The following is an 18,377-nucleotide window of genomic DNA, read 5'->3' on the forward strand; positions in this document are numbered from 1 at the left end:
AACCAGAACGAAAACATCCTTCGAAGTTCGCAGTGACGTGAAAAACATTGCATTTGTCCCTAAATCTCTCTCTCTCTCTCTCTCTCTCTCTCAGGTCTTTTCAGCCACACCAGCACGATAGTCTGGATTAATCCCTGAAGCTTCCTCCACGGGAGAAAAGCTTTGTTCCAATTTGTTCAACTGCAACTTCAGAGATAAAACACATTCCAGTTGTGCCGATAGCAGGAATTTATTAAAAAAAAAATTATTTAAAAATGGCGGAGGCAGCGGTTTCTCACTTTGTGTGGTTCGATATTCAGCGTTTGCGTTCCTTCCAGTTTGCCTGCGTTGGACTAAATAGTATTGAAAATATGCATCACATTCAATAATTAACATCATAATTTTAAAAAAACGGGTACGAGGTAAAAAAAAGTAACACGTTTGTCTGGTAAATACTACTTTAATATTATATCAGGGGCGTCTTAAAGCCCTGCGCTGCAGATTTCCTCTTCATTTCCACCGGGACAAATTATAGAACTAATAACCAACAGTTCATTCTATTGAAAATGTTTGCTTTATATGGCTTTTGCCTTTAGGTCGGAGTTGAAACGTGGGTACAAAAACAAAAACAACAACATCTACAGTATGTCTACAAATGCAAATCTACAACTGATACAATACAAAACAACACAGAAACTCTCAAAATTCACCACAAACTCTGATACATGTACAAACTGCATACTAGGGGATTTATTCACTATCACCCTCGACTCACCACATACTAAACTACTGCTTGTAGCCCGAACCGTCGCCAAGGCAACCACACTCACAAACTGGAAATCAAACAGTAATATCAGTAGACGTCAATGGAAAAATCTTGTCTGACTATATTATTATTACAGAATCTCAGTCAAGTGAGTTTATGACAATAGAACCTCCTTCAATTCCAAAACAAACTCATTCAATTTCTACAAAATGATCATTTCACTTTTTTTTCCTCTTTTGCTCCTTTCTATGTTTCTATACAAACTATTTCCTTTCTCCTCTGTTTCCTCCATAAACATAAACAAGTCACACTTATTTGTATTTCATATACAAGCACGCACGCACGTACTATGTAGGTATTTGAGGTAACACTTGTTTGTATTTCTTTTGTATATAGAATGTATTGTTCATTTTCACACATCTTTGTAATTTACTGTTTTGTATTGTTTATCTGCACTACTTTAAATAAATTTAAAAAACAAAAAACAGTTTATATTATAATAGCAACTGCTTTCTGTAATAAATCATTTAAATTCACCTGTTTTTTCTCGTCAGGAGTTTATGAGATAATGACAGACGATGTATTAAAGGTGAGATCGGCTCGGTTCACACCTTCACAGAAAAGGGGCGGAGTTAACAAAATCTGGCCAATCGCAAACACAGCGACTCCTGCAGAACAACACGCACCACGATGGAGGAGGAGACAATTGTTTATAAAACTAAGAATTCAAACATCATTCCAAAGCTGAATCTGTAACTTCTGTGAGATTATATATTAATACGTCTGAACAATATAAACGGACCGAACCGGCACTTAGTCTATATCTTCCACAGAGTTAAATTATCTCATGGGTAAAAGTAGCTGAGCAAAGATAAAGCAGCGAAACTGACTAATAGTGCATCAACAGGAACAAAAATATGGCAATTATAAAATGTTTATTTTTTTGTAAAGTTAAAAAAGCAAAAATTACTAAAATGGCAAAATGAATAAAAAAATATAAAATACCTCAAATCAGTACAAAAAAAAAAGGAAAAACAAGCTATTTTTAAATTTCCAAGAGTCACAATAGCTAAAAACATTTAAAAAATAATCCTAAAACAAAAGAGTGAAACGTTTAAAATAGCTAAAATAGTTAAAAAAAGACAAAAATATAGCCTCAAGTGAAAAAAAAAAATTGTTTACCGTTTTGTATTGTTTAATGCACTACCTTACATTAAAAAAAACAAAAAAGTTTAAATGGTGTCAAGAACTCAAATCAGATCAGGGATTGCTAATCACCGCCAACTGTCGCTAGCTTAGCAGTAGCATTAGCACATTGTCCAGGACCTGAGCTTCCTCACGATGTTTCACCGTCGCCAGAGAGAGAATTGTGTCTTAAATACTGGAGAATGAAGAGTAAAGCTCCAGAAGTGCTGCCCGTCGTCCTGCTTCCAGGTCAGCACCGTGAAGTTCAACCGCAGAGAGAAATTAAAATATGCATTATTAAGTCGTCTCCGCGGAGCTCCACAACCTGCAGGAGAGCCGCGGCGGTGATGCCTCTTATTTTTCATTAGATTTGACCTTCATCCTTGTTCCTTTGCTTCAGATTCGGCGAAAGGCATACATTTTAACCGGCGGGGCAGTTTTGTGTGTCTTTCCTAATATCGTGTCACGAGAGGACTTGAAGCACTTCCAACATTCCATCGTCACCTTTTTCTAAGATTGGGGGGAAAAAATAACCTTGTATCCCTACATTCTTCTTCTCTCGGACTAAAATCCACTTCCATTTGACAAAGTGTCTTCTTTCAGACACGTCCTCATAAAGTTCCCTTTGATGAAGCAATTGAACTCCAAGAATATTTAAAGTCCTAGTGAAATGAAAATTCGACTTCTAAAACACTCTGGCTAGCGCTTCTAGGGACAATTTTATGCTAACTGGTCCAAGGGTAACATGTTAAAACAGAAAATAGCCGATAAACGGCACTATTTCCTCTGCTGGGCGGAGCTTCTGACAATAATAGAGTGACATCACGAGTTGTGCACACGCCCAAGTTGTGTTTACATTATGGAGGATCAGAGTTTTGACCACGAAGAGGCTGAATTGAACCATATTTCATCATCGTGGTCATTTCAAACCCAGTGATTGATGAAGAAGACACAGAAGGTGGTTCTGCCATCGGTGACCCCGTCTGGAACATGTTTGAGGAAGCAGAAGACGCTTCGTCCTCCATTCGTCCTCGTCTCCTCGCCTCAGCAGCCGCCACTTTTCACCTTGATATTGCCCACCCCCCCCTGCTGTGGATCTTCTGCCCCTCCTCCCCTCCCCCGAACGTAACTCTGAGCGGCCATCTTGAATGACGGGTTTCAAGATGCTGCCGAGTCGCAAGTTAAACCGATAAGACTCACGTTGGTCTGCGAGTTTGTACTTAATACTTAATGTACCTGTGACTGTGTTGGTTTGGTTCCTTTAAAAACTGTATACACACACACACACACACACACACACACACACGGGGGGGGGGGGGGTGTGACGGTAATGTGCGCTGGCGGTGGGACAGGTTTTGGTCGGAGGCGCCACTGGCCTGTCACCATGATCTCGGCGCGGCGGCCAAAACGTCGCTTGCTCTCGCTGTTTGTCTAATTAGCGCGATGATATCATGCGGCCGACGCGGTCACGAGGCATTAGCAAACATTTCCCGCGAAGCGACGGGCGGACGTGTCGCGCGGTGGAATTCCGGCGTCCGAAACGACTTTCGTGTCTCGCAGACCAGCGACTTGTTTTTTCAGCGTTTCACCAAAACAGAGTCGGGGGAGAAATTAATTGCTTTTGAAGGTTATCAGAGGATTCCTCAAACCACTGCTTCAGCGTGTGCCAGAACGATTACGCAACTTTATTTACCAACACAGTGAGGAACTTTTTTTTTTTTTTTAAGTTATAATTCATGAGCAATTTACGAGAAACTCATTCCCCAATGTTTTTTTCTTTTCTTTCATGGAACTTGAAGGAAGATGAAATTATAGATTGATAGAAGTTTTCTTCATAATATTAAATCACAACTCTTAACGATGAACATTATTTAAATCAATAGGCAAGTCGACTTACAGTAATAAACCACTTCCAGCTGTTTGCTGCCGCTTATTGTTCTGCTGCAGATTTTAATCAAGGTATTGAACTTAAGTCTGACATCAGTTATGTATCTATGTATATTACCAACTTTTCACAAAAACTCCCCACTCAAATTGCATGAAATGTTCAGGGATGATTTGTCATCACCCAAGGATCAATATGTTAGTTTCCAACAGTTTCCAAAGAAATCCCCAAAAAACGACAAAAATAAATTCCCGTACAAAGCGGATGAGAGCGGCTACTCATGAAAGAGATCAAAGGAAATCGGCGTCTGTTGCCAGGGAGACGCTCAGTGTTTCAGTGGTGTCGCTACCTGATAGGCGCGTTCGCATTGATATGAGGTAATTGCTATCATGCTAGCGATGCTAACTCAGTTCTGTGAACAAATGTGGCGTTTGTTGCATTCTACCGAGTGCAGCTCTAGTTTATTTAATTCATTTGTGAGGTGGTTCGTCCTTTCTTTTGTCGTTTCTTTATTTATGGATTTGTTTATTTGTTCGGTCATCTATTAATTGAAATATGTGTCTTTTGGTTTGTTTGGTTCATTAATTTATTTATTTTTTGTGTTTTTATTGGTTTATCTTACACAATAATAAAAATGCTCCATAGTTCGGAGTACCGATCTACCATTAAGTATTTGAAAGTAGTATGACGTATTATTAAATTCTTATCTTTATTATTATGATTTCGAGTGAAATGTCCAGTGTTTGGGTTTGAGTTCTGGATTTTGTACATCTGGATTCTGTGTTCAGTACAATGGATTGTGTCGACTGCTCTCAACTTCCATTTTAAAATACTTCAGCAAACATGGGTCACATATATCCAATCAACAGGCGCCTGCATCGTCACGCTTTTCATCTTACTAACTTTTCATCTTTTTAATTCAGTAACATATGTATTTTTTTTCTTTTTCTCTATACGCATATGGGTTTTATTCCACAGTCCGAAAACACTTCCAGATAACTTTTATTGGGGTTAATGGTCAAACTTTAAGTGAGAATGTTTTTTTTTCCACAAGTACTTTTTGTGTTTACATGCCAAAACCTTGAAAATCAGTTTACATGTGAACACCGAGAACAATGTCATTTTTCACGGTGGCTATCAAAATAAAAGCAGGAGCGGCACTTCAGCCGTCTCCATAGAGACGACGTCGCAATTTTCAAGTGAACGGACCTTCGAAGTGGAACAAAAGTTGATCATATGCATTATGACTTCTTATACGTTCACAGCACTTCACAGTGCTTCAGTCCTGATTAACCTCTTGGTTCGGTGGGACCTTCAAAGTACAGCCCGACATCAGCGGTGATTACAACCTTCACAGATATTCTCCACATTCAAAGAGTTCCCAACACAAACCTTCAAATTATTATTTTTTTTTGGGGGGGGGAGGCGCAAAATGAAACGGCAAGTTTTTGTTGGTTGTTTTGTCCCCGTTAATATTCTTCACAGGTATTGGATTCTTTACTCGTGGAAAAAAAAAAAAAAAAAAAAGCATCTAGAAAAGCTCAACATGACATCACACAGTACTGTGATCAATGAGGTCCTGAGGAAAAGAGAAAAACGGGAAAAAAAACAAAAAAAACAGCCGGCAGTCCTTGAAAAAAAAAAATGGCTGAAAAACACAATTCGCCGACGTCACGTGAGATCTTCAAAAAGAAATGTGAGTTCTGTGTACCACTGGGTATCGTCTGCTCCATCAAATGACAAATATGAATTTTATCAAGAGATTCACCCTCTATATCTCACTCGTGTGTGTGTGTGTGTGTGTGTGTTCCCCTGGGAACCACCGGGCTGCTATTTGAAGCACAGGACCTAGTTTCACAGCTTCCATGTGCCCCGTCGTCTCAGACTGGAAAGAAGAAGGAGACGGGCGGAGGACAGAGACGGGAGAATCGGGAGACGCTGCAGCAGGAACTGGAGTTCTGAGAAAACGACTCCCTGATCCGTTTAAAGACTTATGAGAAATCGGGTCAATCACACTTAACAGTACAGTCGTGGCTCCGTTCAAAGCCGAGCAGCATCATCAAAGCCCCCCGCCATCTTTTATCTGTACATCTAGAGCTACACTCGGTAGAGCGCAGCTATTCGCCAACGCCACGTTCGTTTGTGGAACAGAGCTAGCATTGCTAGCGTGTTAGCCATTAGCTTATATCGTCAGGTAGCTACATCAAAGTGTGAAACACTGAGCGTCTCCATGGCAACAGATGCTGAGCTTCTTTGATCTCCATGAGGAGCCTCTCATCCGTTTTGTATGGGACCATTTTTTCCCCGCACTTTTTTGTGATTTATTCGGAAGCGGTTAGCCGCTAACCTCCTAAAATCTAATGGATTGATCCTTGGATGATGACTAATCATCCCTGAAAATGTCATGCAACTCGGGTTACTAGTTTTTGTGAAAAGTTGGTAATACATGCATACCAATAAACAAAAACGGGCAGATTCATACAATTTTGTTTGTTGTCGTGGATTTCTCTCTGTAAAACAATGCAGTTTTTTTTAGATGCTGGTTTGTGTCAAGAGGTAATTTAACGCCATAGTAAAAGAAATATAAGAACCACTGGCAAATGCAAATTAATTCAAGAGAAGGTATTTTAGATGACTAATACTGCAGGAAAATAAACCACCGGTGTCTTTTCTGTACAGCCGTGGTTCCTTCTTGGTTAAATATAATGATCCTCAGCATTCCTGTGACTTCAAACCTCAATAAGGGAACCGAGCTGAGATCATGATGAGCTTGAGGACACGAAGACATGATCCATTTGTCTTGAATGTGATTGAATGCACTTAACAAATTGTGGGGGGGGGCTTCTTTAAGATATCATGAATAAAGAAATATGGCCTTGAAGTTCTCCTAACAAAATTTAAGATGCGCGTTAATAACATAAAAATAATCAAGAAATTAAAAACATTCACACAATATCGTGTTAAAACTGAAAGTAATAAACAGAAAAAGCCCCAAAACAAAAACCCGGCGTCGTCAATTGATTGAGACTAATCATTATCATAAAATAATAGGAGATTTTCTGCATTACCGGCATCCAAATAAATCATTAAAAAAAAAAAAAACAACCCTGCGTATCAGGAGTTATTAAATTCATTTGTTATCTGGTACCTTTCCAATTTATTTTCTCATTCGTCTTCAGTCATTACCAGAACAACGTCTGAGTTTGTCCTCAGCCGTGACCCCCGACGGCGGATTTGCATGAGCGAAAGCGTCGATTCGCGGCTCCTTCCAATCACTGCAATTGCTTCGTAATGTAAAGTGTCGGCGTGGCGCGGTCTGGGGGGGGGGGGGGGGGGGGGGGGGGTCTGGGGGGATGAACTGACAAACAAAAAACAAAACAAAAAAACAAAACGTCCCTCGTCTAGTCGGTGACAATCATATTTTTTTTGCCACAGAGAGAATAGCGTCATCGACGGGAGGGTGAAGTGAAAGGGGACGTCTCCGAAGACGACGGAGGACAAAGAAAAATCGAATCGTCTGCAGAAATGGACGGGCGTGAAGAGGAAGAGCAGCGGAGAGCGGAGGATACGAGCTGCAGAGGAGAGGGAGGACATAAATATGCATCGTTATGTTCTATCTTTGTAGAGGAGCCTTGACGTTAGCGGCAAACTGGAGACCCAGGCCTCACTACACCCCCCCCCCCCTCCTCCCCCCCCCCACCCTGCTCTTCTTCTCGGACTGTAATTCCACTCATCCTCCACCGCTGCCCGTTTCTACACACTGGAGAGTCGTGAGCGTCGGCGCGGGCAACCGTACAGGAAGTGTTGTCAGTCTCCGGTGCATCAAAAACCAATATCTGTTCTCTCCAAATTAATTACCAGCCCTCGCCCCGGCTCGCCTCCGTAATAAGTCTCTCAGGGAGAAGGAGTGATGGACGATACCGGGTCCGCTCCCTGCCTGCACATATGGCCTGACAACTACACCCCCCCCCCACCCCACCCCCACCCCCACCCCTCTACTCCCTTCAGTCGTGGTCTTTACAACCACCTCCTCGCTGCCCTCATGCTGTGTGGGTAGAGAAGAATGAACCTGAGACAATCACTCCTCCGATCGGCTTTGTGTCGAGTGGAATTAAGTCGTGGTGCATAATAGGGCCTGTGCTGCAGAAATCGCACCCCGCTGACCCTCTCCCCCCCCCCCCCACTGACTGTACTTGATCTAAAGTGACTTGTTGAATGTTAGCATCCGTCCACACCAGGAAACCGGTTCAGCTAAAACCAGGTGTTTCTGGCCTGTCGTCCACACGATGCGGTTCTAGAAGCGTGAAAACAGGTTTTTTTTGGTCCCAGAGTGGGGAAATTGTAAAACCCCGGCTCGTGCCAAGTCAGCAAATACAATCGGCTGTTCTAAAAGATGAGGTAATCACCCCCCCCCCCCCCCCCCCCCCCCCCCTCTCCCTGCACCGCAGTCCGTGATGTCATCAAATAACCACAACTATCAGGGACGACAAGCTCCGGTATAGCTGCAGAAGCTACATGACGCTAGCAGCAGGAGGAGCAGGGCCATAAACCTGTAGAACTAGAAGCTACGGACGCTAGCAGCAGGATGAGCAGGGTCATAGACCTGTAGAACTAGAAGCTACTGACGCTAGCAGCAGGAGGAGCGGGGCCATAGACCTATAGAACTAGAAGCCACTGACGCTAGCAGCAGGAGGAGCAGGGTCATAGACCTGTAGAACTAGAAGCTACTGACGCTAGCAGCAGGAGGAGCAGGGCCATAGACCTATAGAACTAGAAGCTACTGACGCTAGCAGCAGGAGGAGCAGGGCCATAGACCTGTAGAACTAGAAGCGACTGTCGCTAGCAGCAGGAGGAGCAGGGCCATAGACCTATAGAACTAGAAGCTACTGACGCTAGCAGCAGGAGGAGCAGGGCCATAGACCTATAGAACTAGAAGCGACTGACGCTAGCAGCAGGAGGAGCAGGGTCATAGACCTATAGAACTAGAAGCTACTGACGCTAGCAGCAGGAGGAGCAGGGTCATAGACCTATAGAACTAGAAGCTACTGACGCTAGCAGCAGGAGGAGCAGGGTCATAGACCTATAGAACTAGAAGCTACTGACGCTAGCAGCAGGAGGAGCAGGGCCATAGACCTGTAGAACTAGAAGCGACTGTCGCTAGCAGCAGGAGGAGCAGGGCCATAGACCTATAGAACTAGAAGCGACTGTCGCTAGCAGCAGGAGGAGCAGGGCCATAGACCTATAGAACTAGAAGCTACTGACGCTAGCAGCAGGAGGAGCAGGGCCATAGACCTATAGAACTAGAAGCTTCTGACGCTAGCAGCAGGAGGAGCAGGGCCATAGACCTATAGAACTAGAAGCTACTGACGCTAGCAGCAGGAGGAGCAGGGCCATAGACCTATAGAACTAGAAGCGATTGACGCTAGCAGCAGGAGGAGCAGGGTCATAGACCTATAGAACTAGAAGCTACTGACGCTAGCAGCAGGAGGAGCAGGGCCATAGACCTATAGAACTAGAAGCTACTGACGCTAGCAGCAGGAGGAGCGGGGCCATAGACCTATAGAACTAGAAGCTACTGACGCTAGCAGCAGGAGGAGCAGGGTCATAGACCTATAGAACTAGAAGCGACTGACGCTAGCAGCAGGAGGAGCAGGGTCATAGACCTATAGAACTAGAAGCTACTGACGCTAGCAGCAGGAGGAGTAGGGCCATAGACCTATAGAACAAGAAGCTACTGACGCTAGCAGCAGGAGGAGCAGGGCCATAGACCTATAGAACTAGAAGCTACTGACGCTAGCAGCAGGAGGAGCAGGGCCATAGACCTATAGAACTAGAAATATATAGAGGTTTATGAGCATACAGCATTATTATATCGATTATATTATAGTCAACGAGAGGAATCCAACTTGTAGTTTTAATTGAAATAGATCTTTAGCTTTCGGAACATTAGCATTACAACAACAACAAATAGGCCTACTAAAAACAACATTAGCAGACCGATTATATTGAGGGTCCAGATTCTATTTCTATAAGTCTGAGTTCTACAGACAAATACACAAATATTAGCTCCCTCTGTGTTTGACTAAATCTTCTGTTCACTTCCTCTGTGGCTCCAGATGGACAGTGGTCATCACTCTCCCTGGCACTCCAGGGCTTTGTCTCTTGGACGGGAACATATGTTGTTTTGGGGCTTTTCTTTAGGATAGGAGAAATAAACGTCTGTCATTTTTTTTGTTCTTGGTAGGACAGTTCTGCTGCAAACCCTCCGTGGCCTCATCGCCACTTGAGTGAAACTCATGACACATCAGTTCTCCTTTTAGTGTCTTCGCTCTACGTTTTGACGCTCGCAGCAACTATTCTCTTAATTGTACTGAAGTAGTTGTGCTTTTAGTTCCTGTGGAACAAATAAGCAAAAAAAAAATTATAATAAAAGATTAATGGATCAAAGGTGTTAAAATACATATATAAAATAAAATACATTATTAAAGGGACTTTTTAAAACAGAACAAAGGAAAAGCTATATAAGAATAAAAACATGTAAAACAATATCAAGAAAGAATATTAAAAACCTCGAAAAAAAAAAACATTCTAATAAAGGTCAATTGAATTTACTAAATAATAATAGAAATGCTTCCATTTAGGATAATTATCTAGATTAGTTTATTAAAATACATGTATAAAATAAAATACATTATTGAGGGGATTTTTAAAATAGAGAACAAAGGAAAAGTTATATAAGAATAAAAACAGGTAAATCAATATCAAGAATTAATATTAAAACCCTCGAAAATAAAAAACATCCCAAGGTAAATTGAATGTACTAAATAATAATAGAAATGCTTCCATTTAGGATAATTATCTCGATTAGTTTATTGAATATCATATCAATATTATTAACATGGACCTGCTGGTGAAGTTCAATGAGTTCCGTCCAGCAACAGATCAGAGTGACGAGGTTTAATTTGAAAAAAAAATATTATTCAATGTTTAGCCTGCTGTATGGCGGTATGGGCAAATACATATGCAAGCTCATTATGAAGACTTTTTACTCTGCTAAAAAAAAAAAAAGAAAGAAAGAGCAATAACAATCGTACACAGTGTTGGTTTTAGTGAACACGCCGATCCAATTCAAAACTTTTAAATTAATTTACCTTGTGGAGTTTGAAACTATTCAAATGATGTATAGAGCAAATAATAACGAATCGCCGGCCCCGGGGCTCAAAACATGTTTATGAATATTACAGAGCGATTATGATTTGCTAAATGTACAGATCCATAAAGTGTGCACGACTTTGAAAAGTTTCTGTATCACGAACCGGGGAGCAAAACAAATAAACAGAATTATTTTTTAAACGGAATTAAAGAATAGATTTTGGATCAGGGTTTGTTTATTTTGTGGATAACTGATAAACACAATACATCTATTGGAGAAAACTTTACAACGACTGACGTCGGTTTGCATGAATGATCCGTCTGGTGTGTTTCAGATGAAGTTTGATGCTAAATGTAGGAAATATTGTGCAAAAGTACTTGAGGTAGGACTAAATAAGTGTATACCGTATTTTCCGCACTATAAGGCGCACCGGATTATAATGTGCATGGAATAGACCAGTGGTCATAACCTTCACAGCTCAAAGCCATTAGGCTACATTTTCCACTGATTCTAACACCCAGAGAGCTGCACGCACTTTATTTTGATAGTCCTACCTGCAGCCTATGCCAGGAGGACACTACACACAAAACCTTCTTCACTGCTGGTTGACAACTTACAACTACCGGTAATAAACTAAACTACATGAACTAAGCAACAAAAACACAATTATTACCGACACCACAAACCAAATAGAACCCCCAATAATTGCATTTAAAACACCACAAACAGAAACTCCCATAATGCATTGCAGCTATCGGCTGCACTGAGGAGCTCAGGATGCAAGGCATGATGGGAATTCATGTTTTGTGTTGTTGGAGGTTATTGTGGGTTGTTGTTGGGCTTGGTGTTGTGTTGATTGTGTTTATGTGTTTTTGTTCCCCAGTTTAGGGAGTCATTATTTCATCTAGTTTATTTTGGTTTGTTAGAACGTTGGTGTGCAACCATGAGTGATGAAGGTGTTGTGTGGAGTGTCGTCCGCTCTGAACATCCGGTTGCGAAGTTAGAGTTGTCAAAATAAAAGCTTCTGGTTGTTCAGCTGTCAAATAGCAGTCTGGAGTAGAGCAATTCTTCCATATATAAGGCGCACCGGGTTTTAAGGCGCACTGGCAGCTTTTGAGAAAATTTGAGGTATTTAGGTGCTCTTATAGTACGGAGAATACGGTACTTTGATTATCTAAACTCAGACTTGCACGTATCAAAGACAGGTGCTGTATTCCTTTCTACATTTATATTATTCATTTAAATGTTCAATTATTATTTTTTTAAAGATCGGTATATCTATACCACTCCTGCTTGTGTGAAAGGCAAACTGATTTATCTCCATCAAAACAACAGAAAAACAAGTAGATTCAATCTGTGAAAGCCGTTGCTAAAAAGCTGAAGTGGAGGAAGTGCTTCTGAAATACCACGACAACAAAGGAAGATGTAGGCTGCTCTTTCAAAAGTCTGAACGCGGAGTTCTGTATTGTGCCTTTAAAGAACTGAAACAAGGGTCGAGGGTGAGAAAAACAAGAGGCGCCTTTTAAAGAGGAGATCTTTGCGGCGCCGCCTGTGAAGGAGAGCCCGAGTCCCGGAGTTAACGCCGAGGTCGGCAAACTAAAAGCTCCACACTGCAGCGAGCTACAAACACCGTCTCCGTCAGACGTTTGAAATCCAAAGATCTGTCGTCCCGCTTCGGAAAATAGAAGAGACGGCGGCTGCGGCCTCCACGTTGGTCCGGGAGGAGAATAAATGCGGAATTATATCTAATTGAACTCAGTCGACAGTCGGAAGTCGTGCAAACAAAAAAGGGAGAAAATAGAAGTTAAAACACGTCGGTTCTCGCAGAAAGAACCAAGAATTACTGTCATCAGTACGGCTACACGTCTGTTAAACCTCCAGTAATGAACCTGGAGGCCTGAAGTCTTGTAAAGTACTTTAAAAATACATATTAACCACTTTACAACATTTGAATGGTTTCCTAAAAGTCCTTTGTTACACAGCGGGGGGATGTCCACCGACAGCAGAATGGAAAATTGTGACATCTATGACTTTCTCTAAATGTTTTAATCCTGAGCACAGAATTAATTTTGAAACCAGCGGTATTTTCCAGACTATATTTCGCTCCAAAAGTTATGAAATGAGTGGAGCAGTAGACCAGTGTTTTTCCAACCTTTTTGAGCCGAGGCACACTTTTCTGTTTGGAAAACTCTGGAGTCACACCACCTCCACCCGAAAATGTTAAAATGTGAAACTCGGTAGCCTCTATTAACAATATAAAGTCGTTCTCATCAAAGTTTTATCAACAGGAATCAAGTAAATCCAGAAAGCAAGGACTTTTTTTAATAGTGACTCCCTCAGTGTGAAACCTGGACCTGATGGATGAAGAGCTGAGATCCTGGTTTTCAAAAACTTCTCCATCACTGTCACTGACACAGTACTTTGATACAAGATGGTAGCAGGAGGTGGAGATGAACCACACTGACGTCTGTCACTTTACATTTCACCGGCAAAGTTCTGTGCTGCCCTCTAGTGGCGAAGAGTATTTATACATGATTACTCCGCAACACACTGTCGGCTGTGAGAGGAAATATTTTTTTTCGAAAAAAAATGTGAAATTGGATAATTTCCCACGGCTCACCTGACGAGATTTCGCGGCACAGTGGTTGAAAAACACTGCAGTAGACGACGTATAGGTTATGAGTACAAGCTTGGCCGACAAGTATTTCAGCGTCTAAATGTTTCGGAAAAGGTCGCCACTGTTTTGCTGTTGCGATATATTGATACGTTGGTCCCGCAGTACCCTTGTTCACCACTATGTGTCTTTGAGAACTAATGAAAATCGTCTCGTTGGCTTCACTTGCAGGTTTTCTGAAATGGGGTACAGGTAGAGACATTTCCACGGGTAAAAGCAATCGTGGGGTCTGAGGGGTGGCTGACCCTCTGCAAAAAAAAAAAAAAAAAAAGTATTTTGATGAATGGAAGAGACTCCCGGCTTTGCACCGACATCCTTGAAGAGGCCGACTCTGGCGGCGGCACAGGGGGAGCTGTTCCTCACTCTAATCCGCGTGTAGCAGCGGCAAGGATTTCCAATACTCCATAAATTCAGGGCTTATCTCCAGACAGTGACTAGTAAATGGTAAGCAATGCTATCAATCATGGAGCTCCCTGCTGTGTGATTCATAGTAATGTGTTTCCATTTAAAATTCCCCGAGGGCGGAGGAGAGAGGCGAGAAGAAAAGAGGGGGGGGGAACAGCGAGTCTGCGGGCATCAAATTCCCCGCCTCAATCAATACGCCGGGGCTCCAGCAGCCGCCCCCCCCCCCGCCCTGCGCCGGGAAAATAAATGTATTAAAAAAAAGGTACAGGGAAAATGCATTAAAGGGGACGGGGGAAATGTGTTTAGGTGGAAAGAGAATAATCACGAAGGAGACTTCAAAGCAGAGGCCGGCGCAACATATGAAGACATGAGTCTTTATCAAAGAGGCTGCGGCAGAGCGGCTCGGAAATCTCTGCTCCACAAATGGAGCATTAGTTCAAAGTCGGGGGGGGGGGGGGGGGGGAAGACTGAAGTCTCTCGTGGACGAGAAGCAGGAGAGACGAATAACGAGATGGTGCGACAGTGGATAAAGGTAGCGTCTGAACCGGCGGCGATATAGTAAAGGGGGTTACAAGACTGAAGAGCAACCATTTTTATCTCCATCGCCTGCAGCTTTCAACTCATTAGTCGTTTCTCATCCGGAGGCGCGAGGTTCACCTCCGTCCACGGCGGCAACTTCACGACAACTTCTGGAGCGCAAAGCTCTCGTGCCGTCTCATTTCAAATGTCAGGACTTCGTGTGTTTGAAAACACTCGGAATCCCGCTGGATATTTTAACTGACGAATCATCCAAGAAGAGTTCCTGCAATTCGGGTGAGCAGTTTTTTGCGAAAACGTTGGTAAAACACACACATACAAACTAATAAATAAAAACACGCCATTGAAAGTTTTCGTCAACTTCCGTTGGTGAAAGTAACAATGTAGCTAGCATGTAGTGCCACTAGTGGGGGCCGTTTTGTTTCTTTTGAACAATGCTATATACACCATGGAGGACACGTTATTTACTGAGCATGTCCAGAACAGCTAGTTAGTACAGCTGTGGTGCAGATGTGCAGCAGCGTTTCCACTGTCCACATGGAGAAAAGTCCAAGGAAAAGTTGCATTTTTTTTTTAAAGTTGCATTTTTTTTTAAAAAAAGTTGCATTTTTTTAAAAAAAAGTTGCATTTTTTTAAAAAAAAGTTGCATTTTTTTTTTTAAAGTAGAATTTTTTTTTTAAAAAGTAGATTTTTTTTTTTAAAAAGTTGAATTTTTTTTTAAAAAGTAGATTTTTTTTTAAAAAAGTAGAATTTTTTTTAAAAAGTTGCATTTTTTTTTAAAAAGTTGCATTTTTTTTAAAAGTTGCATTTTTTAACATGTTTTTTAAAAAAGTTGCATTTTTAAAAAAGTTGCATTTTTTTAAAAAAGTAGATTTTTTTTAAGTTGAATTCTTTTTAAAAGTTGATTATTTTTTTTGAAAAAAAAAATGCTTTTTCTAAAAAAAAACTTGCTTTGTTTTTAATTTAACAATTAGGCTATCATATTTCTTTTTTTGTAATAATTGGTAAATGAAACTGTTGTGACCAAAGTCTCAATCACACAATAGCTTGGACCAACCTCAATGACATTCAGCAGAGTGCATCACTCTTTCTCCAACAGTTTAAAAAAAAAAAAAAAAAAAGAAGAAAAATCCTCCGTCCCCCCCCCCGTCCCCCCGTCCCCCCCGCCGCCCCAGCTGTCAGAGCTGAGTGGGCCATAACAACCGATCCTTCCTTCACACAACGACCGCCGCCATCTTGGCGAGAAGCTTCAAAGTAGACGGACGCCATCAATCACGGCGCCGCCGAGACTCCATCCATCACAAGCCGCTGCGTTTAAATTGCTCCAATGGAAAGTGGATGAGAGGAACTGATAAATAAACACACAAAACTGAAGAAACCATTCCAGTCCTTTCAGCCTAAAGCCTTCGGTTAGACTCTGTATTTTTTTTGCGTCGGTTTCTCGGCGTAGCTCGAGACGGAAGTTCATCACGACCCGCGTATTAGCTTCAGGCTAATAGCCACTGCCAACAAACAGTATTTCATTTCACTGATTAGTCAAATAAGTTGGCAACCGTGCCGACGTGCATAATTTGTACTTTCCACTTACGGGAAAATGAAAATGCTCTCAGCAGACTCGGCGGGACTTGCGAGGACAAATTCAAGACGACGAGACGTGATGAGCTCGGAGTCCAAGTGTTGGAGTTCGTCTGCGTAACGTGTGGAAACAGTAAACAGTGTCACTCGCCGTGACCGTCATGCGGTTAATTATGCCGCTTCTGAATGTGGTGGGGTTTCTTACAAAGTGGTAAATTATCAAGTGCGTGTGTGAACGGAGCAAGTTCCCCTCCAGCCAGACGCCACTGTGTCTCCTTACTGCTTTTAAACATGTGGACAATTTAGCATTGAAGTTTATATTCAGTCGTGACCTCACAGTAGAATGGAGTAAGGGGGCGGGGTTATGCGACACGTATTTTTGTTTGTCGTTTTTAAATCACAGCTTTTTTTGAAAATAAAAGAAAAAGATGTTTTTTCTCGTCTTCAATCCAACCTCTTATACCGTTGTTGTCATACACAATAGCATTAATGTACATGCATTTCAAAACAAAATTGGTGTACATGAATTGTTTGTCTTTCGTATTAAATGAATCATCAAATCATTGCAATACAACGAATGCATTAAAACAAAAGGAATCAATCATGACAGGCATGTCAATTCCTTGGATCAGTGTACAAAAGAAAAGTTTAGCTTTTATCAAAAAAAAAATAGGATTAAGTTGTGCTTTTAGAAAAATAACATTAAAAAATTCAATTGAAGGTGTGCTTTTAGCAGAAAATACCTCAAAACAGCAACAAAAATCTGTAAAGTGTTGTATAACATTATGACACAAGTCTTATTTGACCAAATAACACAAAAAGGCAACAAAATAAAAGCATGTTCCCTTGATCAGTGCTTCAATCCACAGCTTCTGAGAGCAGATCAATACTTCTTTGCTTGGTTCTTACAGGGTACTCAAGGTGCAACAGCAAGTCAATAGACCGACAGAGTATACACACTTGAGCTTACCAAAATAAAATGCTTTTCAAAGTAAAATACCTATATTGGTGCAAATGGGTTATTAAATAACAGGGTCGATCCATCGTTGGCACCAAAATGCAAAATAACATTGGTGTTCAGAAGAAACTATTAACCTGAATTGCACGAAATCTTCAGTTAAAATGCGAAGAAAAAAAATGTATTAGCAGAAAACCTCCGAGTCTGAAAACGTTTCTTCCTTTCCTCCGTCACTAAAGCTTGCTGATGTGGAATTGTGAGTTTTTTTCCCTCTAAAAGTGCCTCGGATGCACCGCGTCGTATTTGGCGCGATGAAAAATAAAACCGATACGAATTGAATAAACTCCTGCATGCAATGTTTCATCTGCATAAAGAAAGGTTGTTGTTTTTTTTCCCCTTCACAGCACATAGTATTAATGTCACTTCCACTTGTGCAAGACAACTGGGATCAGACGGATGTCCCCCGGGGGGGGGGGCGCCTCACTTTTATCGGTCCGGGAAATAAATCAATATTCACTGCTGAAGGTGAAATTCTATCATAGTCGCAGCGTGATTGCTGACGCTCGGTCTTCAGTGTTGGTATGGGAGTTAAAGTCCCAGTGAAATGTGAAACACTACTTTGCAAAAAGACGATAGTTGGGGTTCTACTTGTAAGGTTCCTCCGACTCTGCCCCACCACTGTTGTCGCATAACAAAGTTATTTGAATTTTGAATCTCCAGCCGAGGTAGTCGGGGGAATCCTTCTTCGTGGGCCATTGTGGGCGGAGCCTATGCGTGACATCACGAGTTGTGCAGATCCCGATCTGTTGTGTTTATATCGGCTTGTTTCCCTCTTAAATATCAAAGTTTTTTCAGTGTTTTGAGGTTATAGTCGGTGTTTTATGAGCCTTGACGAAAGATTGAGCCTGGAAGAGACCGAGAGAGGAGGAAAGGAGCACGGGCAGCGGGAGCGGCTAGCGGGAGCCGCTAGCTTGGGCGGCTAGTAGACGATCAAGTAACACCTGGATTCATCTTCGGTGATTCCGCGCAGTCGGAAAAGCTCTTCGACATGTTGGATCCAGGAAGCCGAGTCGTTCTGCCAAAAGTCAGGAGCCTCAAAGCCTCAAAGGTGAAAAGTGGCGGCTGCTGAGGCGAGGAGACGAGGACGAATGGAGGACGAAGCGTCTTCTGCTTCCTCAAACATGTTCCAGACGGGGTCACCGATGGCAGAACCACCTTCTGTGTCTTCTTCATCAATCACTGGGTTTGAAATGACCATGA

The sequence above is a fragment of the Blennius ocellaris genome, assembly GCF_963422515.1.
Source record: "Blennius ocellaris genome assembly, chromosome: 12".
NCBI classification, from domain to species: domain Eukaryota; kingdom Metazoa; phylum Chordata; class Actinopteri; order Blenniiformes; family Blenniidae; genus Blennius; species Blennius ocellaris.